Source organism: Brienomyrus brachyistius, unplaced genomic scaffold, assembly GCF_023856365.1.
Source record: "Brienomyrus brachyistius isolate T26 unplaced genomic scaffold, BBRACH_0.4 scaffold43, whole genome shotgun sequence".
Taxonomy (NCBI): domain Eukaryota; kingdom Metazoa; phylum Chordata; class Actinopteri; order Osteoglossiformes; family Mormyridae; genus Brienomyrus; species Brienomyrus brachyistius.
The window spans coordinates 844,498-859,124 of record NW_026042318.1 but is presented as its reverse complement, the minus strand read 5'-3'; the positions used below and the strand labels follow the sequence as shown (position 1 = coordinate 859,124).

The 14,627-nt window shown below is 42.1% G+C and overlaps 1 long non-coding RNA gene across 1 annotated transcript; it reads left to right on the top strand.

Moving 5' to 3' along the window:
- Positions 1-12,829: 12,829 nt before the first annotated feature.
- Positions 12,830-14,150, top strand: LOC125722849 (uncharacterized). The gene is made up of 2 exons (XR_007386668.1): positions 12,830-13,151; positions 13,234-14,150. It is a non-coding gene; the product is annotated as an uncharacterized LOC125722849 (long non-coding RNA).
- The last annotated feature ends 477 nt before the right edge of the window (positions 14,151-14,627 follow it).

The window sequence follows — 14,627 nt, the reverse complement described above, 5'->3', positions numbered from 1 at the left end:
GGAGTCAAAGGTGAAACAGAGCAGGAGGAGTTACGACTTCCTCTGTATCAGGGACTGTATCTGTTAGTAGAAGGGCCACCTCTGATATTTAAGGGCCACTTTCCAGTAATAGAGGGCAAGATAAAGTTCAGAGGGGAAGAAACAGAAGGATGAAGAAAGTTGTTTATATGGGTACAGGGAAGTGAGCGACCTGCGGCGGCAGACCGTGAAGGAAGGACTGTGAGGGAGTGATATAATAATAGAAGGCCAGGCATGTGGGTTTAAGAAAAAGGGGGGGATATAAAGGTGGGGTGCGGAGCAAGTGGTAGGGCTGCAGAAGGGCTGATGCATCTGATGGACAGCCCTAACCCTCCATGTAGAGGATGGAGTCAGTTCCAGGAGAAGGAGATAGAAACGGATAGTGAGGAAGGAGTAGAGGAGGATAATGCAGATCATAGAACAGTGGGAAGAAGGAGGGCTGTGAGACTCCCGATAGGGACACTCTGATGCTCCCCCTGGTGGTGAAAGGAGCACAGACACAGTATGTGTCATGGGCAGAACAGTCCTGGCAGACGGAGCTGGAAAATGGATGAAAGTATTTGAGGAGGAAACTATGGGACGGCTCTTGGTGATGGGGGATATAAAAGCGGTTCAGGCCTGGGGGTAGACGGAATGGAGAGAATGCTGGCAGTGGTGACAGGGACTCCGTGATTGAGTGTGGCTGAAATGAAGGTGGAGCCCGTAAAGGAGGGGGAGAGCCCAGCTGCCTATCTGCAAGCCCAAGAAAAGCGGTGGAGCACTGAGGCAGAGCAGGACCTGCAGGATTCGGTGTTTAGAGGTCTGTACCAGAGGGCACTGCAGGACACGCTCCTGAAGCCAGTGAGAAGCAGGCTAAGGCAAGTGGTGGGACTTATTACTATTCCTGAGGAGCAGCTGATCCACGCTATTGACTTGTACAGAGAGGAGGAGGACTCTGCTGAAGAGCATGAGAGGGAGCTGACGAAGAAATTGAGTTAGTCACCGCCAAAAAACAAGGCCACTAATTGGCCTCTGGTCCCTAATTAGAACAGAGTGAGTATATACAATGGATGGGGGTTTCCTCAGAGGGCACCCATTTACTCACAAATTTGATGATCCTAGACCCCTGGGAGACTGGGGAACAGGCTGATTCAGCTGGTGTGCTGGAGCTGTGATCAGCCTGGACACACCTGTCCAACCTGCATGTTCCAGAATCTTGTTTAGTAGAGGTTCAGATAGGGGCCAAAAATGTAAATATGTCTAAACTAACATCAGAGCATATCCCAGTGAATTTGTTAGGCAGAGATGCTTTGTGTCAGCTGCAGATGACATAAAATGTACGAAGGGGGAGTAGAGGTACTCAGTGGACAGTTCACCCTTCTGCAACAAAGGTTGTTGTCCAGCAGGGATAGTATAGCTTATACGGATTAGAAGAAGTTATTGGAAAGGTTTGGGAAATCTTAGAACAGTGGAGACCATTTATACAGGAACAATATAGCAATGTGCTAAATTGGAAATAGGATAAATACAGTTGTTAATTGCGATGGGAGATTTCAGTGATCCTGGAGTGAGGGATGAGTGGGATCGGCTGATAGATCCGCTGCCTTGCCGAGAGAAAGACGGGATGCGCATGACGGCAGACTGGATAATATTAGGCCCTGAGGGAGTAGCCATTCAGATACGGAGGACGGGAGTAGTGGGAGAATGGTGCAACACACCAGAGGAGGAGCCCCCCTTAGCAGTGGCTTTTAATCAGCCCACGCTGGATCTGGGAGAAATGATGGGGTGAGCAAAGCAGGTGGTTTGGGTGCCGACAGAACATGAAGGAGTGCAGGCAGCGGCAGGAGAGAAGCTGGTAAGGAGTCAGTCGAGTGCAGAGAGTGTAGGAGATTTCAGAGGTTTGTGGTTGTGGAGCATGATAGGAGTGCAGTGTGAAGGGAAATAAAGGACAGAGGAATGTTGGCAGGAGATGGAAGTGCCTGAGGAGGTGTGGTTCCGCTTTGGAACCCCGCCCCTCCCATCTGTGGTCAACCTTCCCCTTCTCAGTCTCTTATTTCTGGCCAGACGCGAGATCTTCATGGTTTATGCAGCGTGCAAGCGTTTTTCCCCTCCTTGTGTTCCTGTCTTCCTGTGTACCGATCTCTGCTTCGTCTCCTTGGCTCCGAGTCATGCCTGGCGCGCTTACTGCCATCTACGATCAGCCGACCTGGATTACCGACAGCGTCTGCCGTTTCAGCCCTCTGACAGCCGACGCCGGACCCCCGGTTACATAGGATGGATGGATGGATTCGAGCTTGTATTTGAAATAAAAATATCGCAGCGGTTCTCAGGCAACAGCTGGACATATTTATTTTTCAGCTTGTTTTTGGTAAAAGCAAGAAATATAAGCTTTGTGCGTCTGTACTCTGGTCTTACTCCCTGCACACATTGATGGCACGGAAGGACAGTCACTGCAGTCACCTATTCTCACAGACTGACTTTCTCCTTTAAGTGCTGATACTGCAGAAGAAGATGGATCATTTGCTTGCTTGCTTAATAACCACAAGCACCCATATTGCAGAATGAATGAGACTGAAGTGGATGGAAGGCCACGTCATTCTGTCTGCAGTGAAAGAAATAATAGCAGGAGTTGGAATTGATTATGATTATGGAGAAAATGGCTGGCTGTGGTGAGAAAGCTGTGGAAATTTGTGCCAATTCACATCGGTGAGGGCATAAAGGGTAATTTCTTTCAGTATGGGACGAATTCACATATTTGTGTGAGGAAGGTAACAAAAGTTCACTAAAGTACACTATATTAAATTTGAATATCTTTAATTAAAATGTTATGTACAGTATAACACTGCACCTTTTAACACGTTGCATGTCTGGCAGTGAAGGTCACATTCAGTTTGCTGAATGTATTCTCTGTCTTAAATGGTCGGCCTATTTTTCCTTCTGCTGGATGATGCACCCAGTTATCTTATAAACAAAGAGTATAAAGAACAAGTTGATGTTCTGTGTGTCTGATACCTGTACCTGTTTGGCAAAGCAGTATATAGTTACTGCCTACATTTTTGGCTGTGCATGTGTGATTTTGATGGGAATATTATATTTTTATATCTGTGTATAGATTTTTTCAGCAATAATTGAGTTTATCCTTCTGTACAGTATTTAAGGTTTTGGTAATTCATGATTTATTTGTATTTGTGCAGTGTGCAGTTACCAGGTTATAAATAAATAAATAAATGTGACATCAGAAGAGATGTACAATGACAGTAAAATGTGTGAAAGTAATGGAATGTGAAAAATGTGTGTGAGTCTCCACATGTATAAAGCGGCTGTATACCATAAGGAAAAGGAGCAATGGATGAAATACATAAAGTGCTTACTGTCCAAAACGACAATGAGTCATGTTCGGCGTAACATAAATATTCAGTGAGTTAACCCTTCGAACTCGACAAACGCAAGATGCGTTTTTCGCACCTATTAATCTGAAGCTCTTAACTTTGGATATGCATAATGCACAGACAAGAATCATATGTCTTTGGAATCAAGAGAACTATCAGCTAACTTCACCAAGTCACCATATGGATGCAAAATCAAAGATTTCTGCCTGGCACTAAGCATGTATTCCTCTGTCACGTCACTGGTTGGAAGTAGGACCCAAATGCAAGCTGTAGGGCAGAATCCCCTTCGTGGGGAGTTTTATTGACAGGCAGGTTTGGGCACAGAGACGCAAACAGACAAGGACACAACTGGAGAAGATAGGACTGGGCACTTTACCAGACTAAGGAATGGGAAAACACAAGGAAGCTGATAGTGACTGACAGAAGGGGAGGAAGGTTGACTAAATGGGCAAGACATGACAGTAAACGCCCCCCTCCCAATCCTGTGCCCTCCGGGTACAAGGGCATCATTAAGGGGACACACAGACCAGGGAAAAACCAAGGACAACAGGGGAGACTAACCCCCAGGACACAACTCATGACAGGCCAGGTAATCCAACAGGGATGCTGACTATGGACCAAAAGACAGACAGTGGGTGTCAGTGGGTAAGTGGGAACAAAAGACACAGTAGAAGGAGACAAAGGGAGGGATTGGGCATCAAAAGGACCAAAGATGGCACAGGGACAGACAAGGCAGGACACAACCAGACAAGACAGGCAAGCAACGGAACCAGTGCAACAATAATATGGCCAGGAGAGGGGAAACTAAAGCGGGAAGCAAGAGTGACTGGAGTGGGGGCTGGAACAGTGAAATCGGGCTAAGAGGTAAAACCAGGGAGAGCTATTCACTCTTACCTCACATCCATTCTCCTCACCTCCATTTACCATATGCATTACATTCATACCAGCCTCCGCCCCCTCCATCTCACCATTGGAGGCCCCTTTCTGATACCTCCACATTTTCCCAAGTAGCCCTTCCCAATCCCTCCTTATCCCCCCCAACCTGGACAGTGGGGGTGTCGCTCGTGAGCACTCCTCCACACCGTCTCCCCAGTCAATCACCTCGTCACACAGGTTCCAGGCATCCCAGTACTGGGTGTTGATCCAGGCAACCGCTGTCTGAATTTGCTTTCTTAGGAGTAAATGATAGATAGCTAACCAGATATTTACAGTGATAATTAAATGAATAAAGACCAGACAGATCTTCAACCATACAGAAAATACAGTTGCTATAATTATTATAATCATGGGCGTAAATTTTATTTAACAGTGGGGGGGGGACAATAGATATAAAATTTCTCATAAGCAATTTTTGAAGGGGACACAAATACAGTCAAATTGTACTTATGAAGATTTGTCCCCACAGTGAAAAACTTTACTTCTGTCATTATTATTGTAGCATGGAGACTGTGTCATTATGCTTATTTTCAAAGTTTTTCTCAGGTTCAATGACAAAGCAGGTTTTTCTTCAAAACTATTTATTGCATTTTTTGTTATGTTGTTTACGGTCAAGCCATCAACATACAATAAAATTTAAACATGACTATTATTGTGAAAAAGATATAAAATAAGTAATGTTTTGTATCAAAATCAACAATTAAATAACCAATTTACAGTAACTGTTCTATGCAAAAAAAAAAAACATCTGCAATTTAAAGCAAACTTACATTAATGAATAGACACTAAACAAAAGTACCAAATGTGTTTTTCCTGGTATCACTGGGCCCCACAAACTCTTGGCATATGTTGTTTATGTTAAAGTTGTCCAGCTCGTCTTTCTGCATATTGCAGACTAACAGACTGTTAAGTCCATCTTGGCCCATAGTAGCCCTTAGCCACGTCTTTAGTCTGCGCAATGCACTGAAGCTCCTCTCAGCTTCACATGAGGACACTGGAACCACCAACAAAATTCTGACAAGGACCTCAATCTGGTCAAACAAGCCTGAAGGGCCAGTGCTTTGGACAGGATCTTAGTCCGTATTCAATAAGCCTTTACGTGAAAGGAGGTGTAAGAATAAGGATCTTTCCCCTTTTTTAGCATGAGAAATATTAGCTTGGGCAAGAGGTTCAGGTTGTTGAACATGTCCAATAGGAGAGAGGACAACTGGGGCCATAACTTTTTATAGAACTCGGAAGGAAAACCATCGGGTCTGGGACATTAACCACTTTGCGAAGCAGCCGCCATGGTGGTCAGTTCAGTTACAGTGATAGTGTCATCTAAATCATTCACAGCCACACATTCCTATGAAGGAATGGCTAAATCCCTAAAGAAACTATTGAACTCTAGACAACAAGTGAGGAGAAAAACTTGAATGCATTATTCATTTCTAGAGGATTTGCTCGTAATAATGAGACCTTGTTTGCATCAGTAGTTCAGCAGTATGTTGAGACACTAGAAATTCAAACTCTGCTTGTATCGTTAGATGCTCCTTATAAACATCATCAGATGGGGAGAAACATATCAATTGTCAAGATCTGCTTCACGCTGTGTTAAATATGCCATCTTCTCCTTCCACAGCTCTCTATCATTGCTTACATATCAGATAATCTGCCCACTGGTATGAGTCTGCAAGGTTTCCAGCGATATGGAAACAAATACATCTGGAGATATATTTAAAGAAAGAAAATTGGCAATTTGTTGTGAAATAAAATCAACAAGGAAAGCAACTGAGTGTTGAACCGTCAAGGACACCATGTTCTAACAAAATTTTCGAGGAGACTGGAGCATGATCTGAGAAAGCTATTTTATCATAGCTACTCAGATATTGAGCAAGAAGTCTCTTATCAACTGCTCTTATCAACAATAGATAAATATCCAACATCCCACCATAGTTTAAGTTATTTAATTTGTATGTTGATATTTTTTGCAGTCTGATTGAAAGATAATTCATTGCAGCTCTGCAGATAATTCTAAAGGTTCTAAACAAAAATAAATAAAAGACATTCCTTCCTTTGTTAAAAGGTTCTAAACAAACTGAAAACAACCCATTTGTTGTTACAATCGTCCTTAGTAATTGCTCATCCTGAATATAATTGTTAAAATAAAAGCAATACAAGTCTTTATTCCACTTTGTCATTTTTAAAATTGAAATACTGTCAAACAGATTCTAACTATGAACAAAAAAACATATAATTTTAAATTTGAATTAAGCATATTTGCAAAAAAAAATGTACTGTATATGAAGAATCGTTTTGGAATCGGATCGTGGATCCCAGAATCGTAATTGGATCGGATCGCAAAGTACCTAAAGATTCCCACCCCTAAGTGACAGTCACATAATGTTGGTGGGCTTGAGAGGTCTGGTGTGCTGTACATTTTTCAGTGGCTTTCTTCCAATTTCTAAAGCCTGTACTAACGAAAGCGGCATCAGGTCTATGACCTAAAGAGGACTGGTTTGAAACACCTTTGCTGAAGTAAAAACATAACACCCCTTACACTGATGGACTGTAATTTAGCCATGGAAAGTCTTGATACCATTTCTCTTGAAATGTCAATGACTTCTTTGAAAACATTTGTTTTTCGATACACTGGGGAGGTAGTTGTGCAGGCACTGAGATCTAAACTAAAAACTGTGCTCCCTGTGCTGCTGCTGGCAATATCATCTCTTTGTTCTGCTGTCTCCGGCTCCCTCCCTGGTTCTGAATCTGCCCCTTCCTCTACTCTCACTGTCTCAGAACAGACTGACTCCTAAAGCAGAAATAATGCAGGAAAAGATGTTTTCCATACTCATAATAACTAACTTGTTTACATTACACTTGTTAAATTGACAGATCATACTGTAAATTGGTGAGCCTGTGATGTTCATCTACTGAAAACATTAAAGAAATTGTTCATCCAAAAAAAAATTCTGTCCTTATCCCTTCAATAAAAGCACAACACACTTACCTGACACTGTACATCTGAATGGCCCTGCTCTACCTGTCCCTCAATAATTTCTGTCTCCTTTGCCTGCGATTGATATTGTGACATTAGTATTTTCATAAACACCCATTCTAAAAGCCAAATTGCCATAATATGTGAACTTTTCGTTTCGTTACTTGGCGTTTAGGTGCACTGAAAAATGTTCCTATGTCCATTTTCCTTTTCTCTGTCATTTTACCTAGTCTATGACACTGCAAGGCAAGGCGAGTTTATGCTGTAGCACATTTCATACACAATGGTAATTCAAAGTGCTTTACACAAAGAAAGTAAAACTAACATAAAATAATCACAACAATAAAAACAAGGAATTAAAAAACGTTTAAATTTGTATTTAAAATGAATTAAGACACTTAAGAACAGAATAGAAACTGATTATACAAAAAAATACAGTGGGGTCAGTTTGGACGTAGCACAGTGCTCATTTAGTAAATGCACAGCTAAACAATATGCTAACTGTGGCCGTTAATGTTAAGTTAATATTATGCCAAGTCGTCACAAATAAAACAATGCATTGGAAACTGCTTTGGCGCGTTAGTTGCAGTGCACTATGGAACAAGTTATTGTAAACAAGCGAACGTTAACCACACAAGTAATATTTTAGTCGCTAATATATCAAATTCATGGGAAATTACATCGGTAATCAGCATTTTTGCCGAAACGAATTTATGAATGAGTATGCATTAACTACATTAAAGATAATCTCTTTATTTAAAGTGAATAAAATACCCTACTTACTGGAATTCAACGTTAATAGATCCGCAGCCACACACCTGACTCGTGTGTGTGTGTAGAGTAGGTGAGATGAACTGGGAAAGCAGGCAGCAGGCCAAACCACTGTGAGGAATGAGGGGGACGCAACTGTTTCTAAATGCATTATTTGGGTTTGTTTTATTTTCTACTTACACAATTATTTTAGGTATACGTATATATATTTTTCATAATAGAGAGTGCGTTTTTTAAAATAATTTATTGGGGGGGGGGGGGACAACTCTCGGATGGGGATGGGGGGCATGTTCCCTCCGTCCCCTCCGCGATTTACGCACATGATTATAATGAGTAATTGTGGGGTTTATTGCTTCCGTAGGATAAGCGGTTTGGAAAGTGGATGGATGGATGGATTATAATGAATAATTGTGGGGTTTATTGCTTTCAGGATAGGCTCCGGACACCCCGAGACCCAGTAAGATAAGCGGTTTGGAAAATGGAAATTGTGGGGTTTACAGAAAAAAAAACTGTGCTGGCGATTATAACTAACATGGAATAGGAAACAACAGCGCTCCACAAGTGAAAACCCAGATGAATGCTACTGAGAACTGTGTTAACACTGATGAAACTAAGAGTATTTTTTAAATTCTGTGCAACATTGTTTTTTTTAAAATGCAATAGTCAGCTTGAAGCATTTACCTTATTACGAAAGCAATGCCCCAAATTACTTAAACATTTTAGGTAAACATTTTACCATCCATTACCGTAAGGGTTCCCAGCCCCCGGTCAGTGTACCGGTACCGTCCGCGCTCAGTGCTCAGGGGGGCGGGCTGTGCCTACCGTCCAGTTTATTACGGGTTCGCGCCGTATTAAAAAGAAAACTGTCTGTATTGTTTAGTGCCGGATTTCCGTTCGCATAGCCAATCTCCCACCATTCCGCATATTTTATCGTGGACACCCCGGCAAATTACACCGCCGTTTTAGGGATCAGTGACATTTTTTGAAGTTTGGGAAGATTTTACTAACCAAATAGCTGTCTATCATCATCACTTCGATATAAGAGCACCCCCAATAAAAATAAAGACCACAAGTTTTAATGACATTAAAAACATGCAATAATTTTATCGACATGTACTACATTAGTATAGTATAAAAGAGTAAATAATCAAAGTAGCATAATATAATTTGAAGAATAAAAGGAAATTTTGGAGAGCTAACAAACTGCTCAATTGAGCGCCATTTTCATTCGTAGAGTTTGCTGTGCTGCAAACGGTAAAGAATATTTATGTTGTTTCTATGGAAACTACTCCCACTGTCCGCTTAACATTAATGTAATAGTACGTACGTTGAAATTGGCTAATGAGTTGTATTACGCTACGTGCGTATTACGTCATAACTCTTGCGTAACGTCCATTTTACCGGGGAATGTCGAAGACGTGCTATGTAGTTCAGATGTAGAAAGTTCTACGTTTCTTTTAAATGTTAAAGAAAGTTTCATAAAAACAAATTGTATAGCGAATGTTCAGTACAATAGGAAGCGTTATTTTATTCAAGCAAATGGAGCTGAAGCATAATATTTAAAGGAATGTTATTCAAAGGTAATAAGCTTCCACCACACTGCAGCTTAAATACACGCGTAATGAGGCAAAATACCGCTTTCTTAAATTAATTACATGATACGTGAATGTCCTGCTTTGTCTTCCAATAAGATAAGCTCGGTGGCTATAAAAACTCATACATTTAGCTGATACAAATTAATTTTGTCCTTTGGAAAAAAAAGTAGCTGATTTTTGGCTTGTTGAGGCTTCTACATATGACAAACCACAAGATGGCACTGCCTGAGCAGGCTTTTAGAAATGTACTGGAGTGCCACTAGCAGGCAAGCAAGTTACTTTGCAAGTTCTAGAGCACAGCAATGGTGTTTGACATTCTGTTAGCTATATACGCAGGGATGGATATAACTGGTAAGCAAGTACGCATTCACCTTTAAAAGCGATATGTGCAGCAATCGGTTGTTGTAACAGTGTAAATTCGTACGTACTTTATGTGCATTTGCGGCGATATGACAAGAAATTACCGTGCATTTTAACCTTTAATTTTCCTTACTTCTTTATATTACGTTTTCTCTGCTTTATTTCAGTCAGTCTAACATATTGCGCCACAGCCTTCAACCCGAATTTTCATAGCAGACTTCAGTTAGGAGTACGCCTTAGTAATGATTAACCTGGGACTCACCAGGGAGGTGTGGGGGGATACTATTGTAAATTGCTTAGTTTTAACTATAACAGCCTTAATAATCCTATCAAACACAGTGAAATACTGCAATACCTTTATCACTGAAGGGCTCGTATGATGCTCTTTCAAGAAACTCATTTTAAACCATCAGACGACAGAGTTGTGGATGGGCAGATCACATCTATCATTCTACAATCATTCTGCTGTAGAGCAAGGGATGTAGCAATATTGTTGCATACATCTATTCCCTTTGTTCTTTGCATATCTGATGTGGATTCCCGATCCAAATGGGAGATCTGTCATAATTACTAGTTTATTGTTCATTACGCCTGTACTATTGGTTAACGCATGTGCTCCTAATTGTGATGATATTTTCTTTAAGCGTCTGTTCTCACTGGTACCTGATACCTCTAAATATCACCTTATCTTGGGGAGTGATTTAAATTGTCGCTTTAATCCAAAATTAGATCATCCATCCCCCAAGATAGCTCTGCCTTCAAAATCTGTCGAAATGATAAATTCTTTTACCAAAGAATTTAATGTGTCAGGTGTTTTCACAATTCTTTAATCCCACTCGAAAAGTGTATAGTTTTTTTCTCTCAGATTCATCACACGTTTACCCAAATTGACTATTTCTTAGTTGATAAGACTTCTTGCTCAATATCTAAGTAGCTATGATAAAATAGCTTTCTCAGATCATGCTCCAGTCTCCTCGAAAATTTTGTTAGAACATGGTGTCCTTGACGGTTCAACACTCAGTTGCTTTCTTTGTTGATTTTCTTTCACAACAAATTGCCAATTTTCTTTCTTTAAATAAATCTCCAGATGTATTTGTTTCCATATCGCTGGAAACCTTGCAGACTGATACCAGTGGGCAGATTATCTGATATGTAAGCAATAATAGAGAGCTGTGGAAGGAGAAGATGGCATATTTAACACAGCGTGAAGCAGATCTTGACAATTGATATGTTTCTCCCCATCTGCTGATGTTTATAAGGAGCATCTAACGATACAAGCAGAGTTTGAATTTCTAGTGTCTCAACACACTGCTGAACTACTGATGCAAACAAGGTCTCATTATTACGAGCAAATCCTCTAGAAATGAATAATGCATTCAAGCTTTTCTCCTCTCACTTGTTGTCTAGAGTTCAATAGTTTCTTTAGGGATTTAGCCATTCCTTCATAGGAATGTGTGGCTGTGAATGATTTAGATGTCACTATCACTCTCACTGTAACTGAACTGACCACCATGGCGGCTGCTTCGCAAAGTGGTTAATGTCCCAGACCCGATGGCTTTCCTTCAGAGTTCTATAAAAAGTTATGGCCCCAGTTGTCCTCTCTCCTATTGGACATGTTCAACAACCTGAACCTCTTGCCCAAGCTAATATTTCTCATGCTAAAAAAGGGGAAAGATCCTCATTCTTACACCTCCTTTCACCTAAAGGCTTATTGAATACGGACTAAGATCCTGTTCAAAGCACTGGCCCTTCAGGCTTGTTTGACCAGATTGAGTTCCTTGTCAGAATTTTGTTGGTGGTTCCAGTGTCTTCATGTGAAGCTGAGAGGAGCTTCAGTGCATTGCGCAGACTAAAGACATGGCTAAGGGCTACTATGGGCCACGATGGACTTAACAGTCTGTTAGTCTGCAATATGCAGAAAGACGAGCTGGACAACTTTAACATAAACAACATATGGCAAGAGTTTGTGGGGCCCAGTGATACCAGGAAAAACACATTTGGTACTTTTGTTTAGTGTCTAGTGTGATGGTGTCCATGTGGCTGGTGTAAGGTGGGGTAGGAGGATTCTGAACCGTGTGTTAGGCCTAGTGCACTTATGGATTGTGCTTGTTTGTTATAATGAAATAAGCTTATAAACTAAACACAATATATTTTAAAGGTACATGTTTATATCAGTATCTACATGGAAAGGGAGCAGACACTGGAAAAAGGTATTGAAGACCCTTGATATGATATTGCTGTTTTTGATTTAGATTCCAAAGTTTACCCTTTATTTAATTTATCCCTTTTCCCCAAGTAGAACGCTGCAATAATCTTTATTATTTTGCTTTGGAGTCGGAAATCACTAGGTAAGTTAATCGATTGTATGTGTTTTAACTACTAGACAGATGTTTAATTTATTAAACTTAATTTAAAATTAATTTGTCTTTTTTAAATTAAAAACAGGAACCCTCGTGGACCAAGCCTTGAGGGCATTTGTACAATCCACCTGTACAACTTAAACTGGTTCTGCAGTCTTTTTCTCCCCACAGCCTCTGCTTGTTCCCTTCTTCTCTTTCTGTCTTCCCTCCAGGAGAGCTCCTCAGGCATCTCCAGCCTGTAATTCCTGGGAAATGCCACCTGCCACCCATCCTTGGAAGCGTCGCCCATTCTCAGGATCTCATACGTCACCATTCATCACAGAGTCACAGCGCTTGCAGACATCTGGATAAAAGGAAAAGCCCATTTTTTTAAACTTGCACATTAAATTTTCCTCTAATTACCATTTTATTCTTTTAAATTTCATTATGTTTAATTACATTTAGTATGGATTAAGGCACAGTCAGCCTGGATTAAGGCATCACCAGCCTGGCATCAGACTCTCCGGACAATGCCAGCCCAGAGGGGGCTGACCTGGAGGACATTCCCCCGGAGGACATGGAGTGGGAGCCTCCAGGTCTTGACCTGAGTCCCACTCCGTGCTGTCAGCCCCGTGGCCAAAGTTTCCCCAGCCGAGGAGGCTATTGCCGCGACAACGGCAGGGTCAACGGAAATCCAGTCGTGTGCTGAGGTCCAGGAGGAAAAAACGAGGTTATGCTACCCAGACCTGCCTCCTGATCCAGGCTTGGTCCAAGATGGTCTTTCAGGGTATCCCATTCAATGATTCCCAAAAGGAACCACATCCGGTCTCCTCATGGCGCTGGTACTGGCCTGTGTTTTTGTTTTGCAGGGTCCCTGGTTTGGTCCAGTTCCTGTCCTGCCTGCCCCTCGACACCCTCCGACTCTGCCAACCCCTCGCCGTCTACCGATGCTGTTCTTCCCTCGGCTGCTGCAGACGAGTGGAGCTTCTACAGACCCAGACAGGATTCCAAAGGCCCCCCTGGCCGTGACCCTTCTGCGGCACCCCGGAGCCCATCAGAGGCCCTGAACTGTTCACTTTACCTCCCATGCTACCTAGTGTCTTGCCCCTCCTAATACCTCAGTCTTTGGTCTGTAGTCTTGCTTCCCCGTGGCTCTCCCTGGTTTCACCTCTTAGCCCGATTTCACTGTTCCAGCCCCCACTCCAGTCACTCTTGCTTCCCGCTTTAGGTTCCCCTCTCCTGGCCATATTATTGTTGCACTGGTTCCATTGCTTGCCTGTCTTGTCTGGTTGTGTCCTGCCTTGTCTGTCCCTGTGCCATCTTTGGTCCTTTTGATGCCCAATCCCTCCCTTTTGTCTCCTTCTACTGTGTCCTTTGTTCCCACTTACCCACTGACACCCACTGTCTGTCTTTTGGTCCATAGTCAGCATCCCTGTTGGATTACCTGGCCTGTCATGAGTTGTGTCCTGGGGGTTAGTCTCCCTTAATGATGCCCTTGTACCCAGAGGGCACAGGATTGGGAGGGGGGCGTTTACTGTCATATCTTGCCCATTTAATCAACCTTACCCTCCAGTTCTCCTCCCTGATGAGCCACGCTTGGTGTCTATTAGTCTCATCCCATGTTCCTCCCCTTCTGTCAGTCACTATCAGCTTCCTTGTGTTTTCCCATTCCTTAGTCTGGTAAAGTGCCCAGTCCTATCTTCTCCAGTTGTGTCCTTGTCTGTTTGCGTCTCTGTGCCCAAACCTGCCTGTCAATAAAACTCCCCACGAAGGGGATTCTGCCCTACAGCTTGCATTTGGGTCCTACTTCCCACCGGTGACGTGACAGAGGAATACATGCTTAGTGCCAGGCAGAAATCTTTGATTTTGCATCCATATGGTGACTTGGTGAAGTTAGCTGATAGTTCTCTTGATTCCAAAGACATATGATTCTTGTCTGTGCATTATGCATATCCAAAGTTAAGAGCTTCAGATTAATAGGTACGAAAAACGCATGTTGCGTTTGTGTTCGAAGGGTTAACTCACTGAATATTTATGTTACGCCGAACATGACTCATTGTTGTTTTGGACAGTAAGCACTTTATGTATTTCATCCATTGCTCCTTTTCCTTTTCCTACGGTATACAGCCGCTTTATACATGTGGAGACTCGCACACATTTTTTACATTCCATTACTTTCACACATTTTACTGTCATTGTACATCTCTTCTGATGTCACATTTATTTATTTGTTTATTTATAACCTGGTAACTGCACACTGCAC